Source organism: Drosophila takahashii, chromosome 2L (genome assembly GCF_030179915.1).
Source record: "Drosophila takahashii strain IR98-3 E-12201 chromosome 2L, DtakHiC1v2, whole genome shotgun sequence".
Lineage (NCBI taxonomy): Eukaryota > Metazoa > Arthropoda > Insecta > Diptera > Drosophilidae > Drosophila > Drosophila takahashii.
Genome location: NC_091678.1, coordinates 14,514,338 through 14,520,272, shown reverse-complemented (window position 1 = coordinate 14,520,272; position 5,935 = coordinate 14,514,338). Strand labels below are relative to the sequence as shown.

Here is a 5,935-nt window from a genome sequence, read left to right as displayed (position 1 = left end):
TACATCAATCTCGAGTGGGCCGAGTCTGATGCCCAAACGATCGTGGGAGTTTCTTGTTTTGTATCTTCTAGTTTGCACCTTTCGAGGCTCGCGCTACGAAACAGAATCTCAATCTGAATGCAGAGCACGTGCTTCATGCCCAAAAGGCATTTAAATCTCCTTTACCAGTGTCGTCTAGTCGGAGCAACTGAAGCGGCAGAAGAAAAAGGGCAGGAGAAACGGAATAAAGGAGCAAAGGACCAGCATAAATAACTCTGGGCCAGAAGAAGTGCAGCTGTTGGACTGGCGGCTTGCCGCAGTCTTAGCCACTTCCTCTTCGTGGTCTGCTTGAAAAGTGTGTGGATTGTGCAGTGTGTGGAGTGGGGTTAAGTTAACCCGTGCCATCGTCATCCCATATACGTGCCCTGCATCCACACGCCCATAATTTCCGAAACCAAATTAATTGTTGTTATTATTTACTCTGGTTCGTTCTGGGCCGCTTCGTTCTGTTTAACCGTACCACCTGTTACCTGTCGGCCAGTTACACTAATTGAATATCAATATTCTGATTCCGCTGACTGCACGCAGCACTTTTCATTTCTATAATCCCCCCTTGATGGGCTGATAAGTTAGGCTCAAACTCAAGCTCATGCCATAATCATAATCGTAATCATAATCGTAATTAACTTAAACGGTTATGCGGACCGCTCACTTCTTGGCGTCTCCGATCCTCCATCCTCGATCCCCGATCCCATCCAGCTGCTCTTGAGGCAGGTCAAGTCGTGCGTGCCGCTGTCGTCTGACTTTGGGTCTCTTTAGGTCTGCGATCTGAAATCTGGGATCTCAACGGGATGACTTGATTACCTCCACATGCGGGATGTTGGTCAGAGATTTCTCGGCTCGCAATTGTAGGCCATCTGCTGCTGCGGGGTTCTGGTTCTGGTTCGCTAAACGAAATCGAAATCCAAATCAACAATCCAGTTAAGCTGCCCGGGCTCTCATCACCTCCCAGTTAGTCGGGGCTTATCTTATCGCTGTATCTGGGACACAGGAGCACTGGCTTTTAATTAATGCGATTTAGATTAAGATTTTGCTCAGGACAAGAGCAAGAACGTAAACTCGGTTTTAATACATAGGAAATATTTTTGATATAAGAGTGTATAATTAAAATTTTAAGTTAAAAATATTAACTTATTGTAACCCAACAATGTTAATTTCCCAAAAATTTTATTTAAATCTTCCCGAATCGTTGGGAACTCTTCCTTATGTTACTGCTTATTACTTTAATTATTTTAACAAAATTACGACAAGGAAACCTAGAAAAATAGTAGTTTTGCCATTAATCCCAAGACCAAATATTCCTCAAAAAAAAAAAAATTCCATTTAAAATATATTTTGTTAAGCGTTTTTTCATTAAAGATTTTGTGCAATATGTGAGATTTTGAAAGGGCTGTATTTTATCGTCCAAATGATTCAATATTTTGGTAATCATAAGAGTTGTTTTTAAGCTATACCGCGAAACCTAAAAGCAATGTGAAGTTTATATAAGACTTTAACTCAAGAGCACCGCAACATCATGAAAATTTAAAGAATTTCGATTTTCCGTTCCTGTGTTATTAGTAAATGAAATTGCTTTAAATTAATTGGTTTCCAAAGGTTTTCATTACAAACTTTTCCCACTCGCTTATTAACATTTAATTTGCCTGGTTTTAAATGGCGCTTTTTCGTTAAGTAAATGAATACCCTCTCGCAATAAACCGCTAAGGGCCCGGGGCATCTAACTGCAAGTGCAAGCATTCCAGATGCGTATGCATCAGTTCCATCTTCGATGCCATTATGAGGGTCGAGTTCCTTGACATACCATACTTCCACTGGCCGTCCCCCAAATCCCAATCAAGCTGCTCATGAGCAGAGCACATTAGGCCCGGAATGGGATCCCGCCCCAAGCTCATTATGCAAACAATAACTTGGAGGGAGGATGACGAGATGGTGAGATGTTGAGATGTCGGGAGCCAACTCCGCCGGGTTGATTACGCCGCGAATGTGCCGAATTTTCAACAGTCCATTTAGCTGATTAAAGTGTAGGACAGCGCGACTCCGGCAGCGATGCGATTTCGGGTAATTTGAGTGATGAGGAAATGGCAGGGTCTTTAAGCACCTCCGGTGCGAAAATTACAGTCCGCGATCTGCGTAATTTTGGCACCTTACCTGCCTTACATTGGACCACATTCGGGACTCGCTACTTTTGATATCTCTCTGCTTTTTTTTCGTTCTTGCGCTTTTTTGTGGCTTTTTGATTGTTCTGTTAGGCGAAAGAAGTCATAAAATTAAGTTTATGGGTCATAATTTTACGATCAAAAGTAATTCGGGCGGAAGGTTGGCCTGTCTTGGGGCCATCGAGGCATTCCACCCTTGTAATTGGGTTCTAATCGAGCTCATTTATAAGACCACGACTCCAAGAGGGCCATTAGCATTGGCTCCCCGGACATTTGTCAAAATCTCTCCGAAAACCAAAAATCAATTCCCCTTGTTCGCGTTATTATTGTTGGCTTATTTTTGTGGGTGATGTGAGTGGATATCAATCAGTCAATAGGCAAATCGTTAATCCGTCGTTTGCGTCTGTGCGATGAGCTTTGCTCTAGGCTCCATGGCTGTAACTTTGGTCTATTAGCGGACCGCCCAGCGTGACGGCCAATTAATTGCGTAAATGGAAAAATTGCCCTCGGTCTTTGTCTTTGCTGGGTGCCACAAGAGTCACACTTCACTGTGGTCCGAGATTGGTCTACAGTCGAAGAAACATTTTGTGGGAATGTGTCAACAACAATCGAATATCTGAGCGGTCGTTATAGGGGTCATCAATATTTGAGGCTGTCCTCGGAAATCTGTCTCAATTAGGTTAGGCCATGATTGCAGCTTTTTCTTAGTATATTTATTGTTATAAAAATCTCATAAGTGGTCAAGGAATTTACTTACCTATGATATGATTATATTGTTGAATTATTTTAATTACCCAGAGATAGTTATCAAAAGTTGTAGGTGAAAATAACTTATTTTGTTATTTTAAATAAAGGGTGAAACATTTTTAAAAGTAAAACGCTTCATACAAATTTTATTTTTGTTGCATTTTTAAAAGGTTTTCATTTTTAATTTTAAAACGTTTTTATATAACAACGGCACCTAAAACGTTGTATAATTTTTTTTGTGTACCTATGAGAGATCCCATTTAGACATATAAGCTATTTTAACGCTAAATATTTCTCTTAGTGCACCTCAGCAAATTAATTATTACTATTTTTAGGTCGAAAGCTCGAAATCCATTACAAAGTACACCAGTTTTTATTTATTTTAACAGATCGATGATTAATTTGATGCGCCAAAAACCAAATTATGGAATATTTCGGAACACAATGAACCCCGCTCTGGGATCGAGATCCCCGAAATGTGGATGTGTGGAGACCCCAATGACAGGCCCTTCTTGGAACAGCTGGAGCTTGGCGCTCTCGGAGCACGCGCTCATTAGAGATCAGCCCCAATCGCAGCGGGACTCTGGATCTATGGCTTCGAGGTGGGACCACACCGGGTGTGTGCGCCTACATTAAACTACGCATGCTTATAAAATAATGTTGGGTAATTAATTGCGAAAACTGCGAGCAGCTGCCAGGCAACCGAAAGCCGAAAGATAGAAACTGTTTAGCTAGTTGTAAAATTGTGAATATTTCTACCACTTTCTGGTGGGTAAAGTATATGGTGCCTTCATGTATTTGTCACCCGTATCATTTGCTGTGGAGCGTTAAGGCGACAACAGCAGCAGCGGCAGCAGCCATTTCCAGGTCGTTCGCTTAGTACCGCGTACACTCATAAAAAAAAATCGAAGAATTTCCTTAAAATCTAGAAAATTCTTTCTTGAATTTTTGCCAAAGGCGACCTCACCTTTGTTTCAAGAAATGGTTTTTTTGAAAGGCACCATTAAAACCAGAAAAAATATTTCTTGTTTTAAGAAATTAAATTTCTTAAAACAAGAAAGGGTTTTTTAGAAAGCCACCATAAAAACAAGAAAAAATATTTCTTAAAACAAGAAAGGCGATTCTTGTTTCAAAGGTGGTTTGTTTCTTGTTTCAAGAAATTAAATTTCTTAAAACAAGAAAGGGTTTTTTAGAAAGGCACCTTTTGAACAAGAAAAATTCTTTCTTGTTTAAATTTCCTTTCAAGAAATTTTATTTCTTGATTTAAGAAATAATATTTCTTGAAGGGAAGTTTTATATTAACACCGAAACCCTAAAAATAAAATGTAACTTGGTTTTTTCTTTTGCATATTTTATTTATTTAAATTTAAAACATTTAACACTGAACATTTAAACAATTTTAAATAACACATTTTTGACTTAAGAAAACATTATTATAAACAAATATGTAGTTGCAGGCATAAAAAATTATTTTCTTCGGCTTTCCTCATCTGGAAAAAAAGAGTTATTGGGATATCAATGATTTGTTTTTAGATAAGAATAGATATATGTTTTTAGATAATAGATAATAATGTAATGTTAATAATAGCCAAAATACAAACACGTTGGTCAGACGACCGAGAGAGGAGCAAGACAGGTAGAAAATGAAGAAGGAAGGGTTGAAAATTTAATTTCAGAAAGAGCCACATACATACATATATATTTACCCTTCAGTTCTGGCGTCCCATATCGGGGACAATTCCTTAGGCCAAACGCTCGGCCGCTGTCGACGTCAGCAGAGCAGTCGGTATTTATATATTGCGCTCTCTTTCCTTGTCTTATAATTTGTTGTTGTACTAGAGGAAAAAGCGGAACTCCCATACAATTTTCTCTATGTGGCGTCCCTCGGTGCGTCCTCGAGTACAGATGACCTGTCCTCGGGTTTTCCTTTGGTGATTACTGAGGGAAAAGTGACATCTGGTACTGAAGGGTACATACAGTCCTTTGCGCGAAGGGAGACCGAATGTAAGCAGGGCAGATCGTGTCAGTTTTAAGAAGGAGTAGAGAGAAACGTCGCGACGCGTAGGTCAAGCGAGCGAGAGAGAGGAGCAGAATATGAAAGGGTTGAAAATCGGGTTTCAGATCGGGTGAGCCGCGTACATGCATACATAAGTATGTCAAACAAATACAACATATTTTCCTTACCTTAGAATGTTTTAAAACAAAATTACAGCTTCGCTAAACAAATTATTTGGCTGATGCAACTGCAGGTATTTTCACTCTGAAAAATAAATAAAATGCGAGTAATAAGATAAAGTTATTATAGAACTCTACACCCACAGATTTATATACAAATGTATGTATGTACGTAGCTCTTAGCTAAAAAACCATTCAACTAAATTGGTATACGCTTGGTAAAGAGATTTGAAATTTATCCTTTAATTACATACATACAATTGTACGCCCGCTATACAAAAAATTATATATTTACATACCTTTGAATATTTGGAAAAAGGCTTAACCTCTTATCCGCTTGAAAATCACGTCCATCACTCACGAATTTTTTTCACAACTGACGCTCGGGGGATCAGAGAAGTCGGTAGCCGGGTAGGCCCTTCGTCCCACTTCGTTTTTCTTGTCGTTAACATTCGGCAGCCGAAGGAAGTCAATGGCTACTTTCCTATATTCTAGGGTCATTTCATTCATATATTCAAAGGTGATTTTGTCCTAAAATACGTACAAAAATGTTTTGGCTGCGACGGCAAAACAGACATATGAGATTTTCATTTTTCTATTTTTAAGAAAAATTCTTTCTTGAATTTTTTCCATCAAGAAAGGTTTTCTGTATTCAAAGGCCAATTTTCTAATAACAAGAAATTTTTTTTCTATTTTCAAAGGTAGGCCGATTCAATGGCGAGATTTCCAAAATTTAGAAATTAATTTTTATGAGTGTAGTTACGCGTCTCCAGGCCCAATCCCGTATATCTGCCCAGAGTTTCTGGGCCCAATCCCCA

At 39.0% G+C, this 5,935-nt stretch overlaps 1 long non-coding RNA gene across 2 annotated transcripts; it reads right to left on the bottom strand.

The window, feature by feature from the left end:
- Nucleotides 1–4,374: 4,374 nt before the first annotated feature.
- Nucleotides 4,375–5,858, bottom strand: LOC138911837 (uncharacterized). 2 transcript variants are annotated; one of them, XR_011417492.1, is made up of 3 exons: nucleotides 5,417–5,858; nucleotides 5,127–5,202; nucleotides 4,375–4,432 (listed from the first exon to the last, which is right to left on the bottom strand). It is a non-coding gene; the product is annotated as an uncharacterized lncRNA (long non-coding RNA). The 2 variants fall into 2 exon arrangements; XR_011417491.1 differs by lacking the exon at nucleotides 4,375–4,432 and having other exon boundaries at nucleotides 5,114–5,202; nucleotides 5,417–5,601; nucleotides 5,662–5,855.
- Between the last annotated feature and the right edge of the window lie 77 nt (nucleotides 5,859–5,935).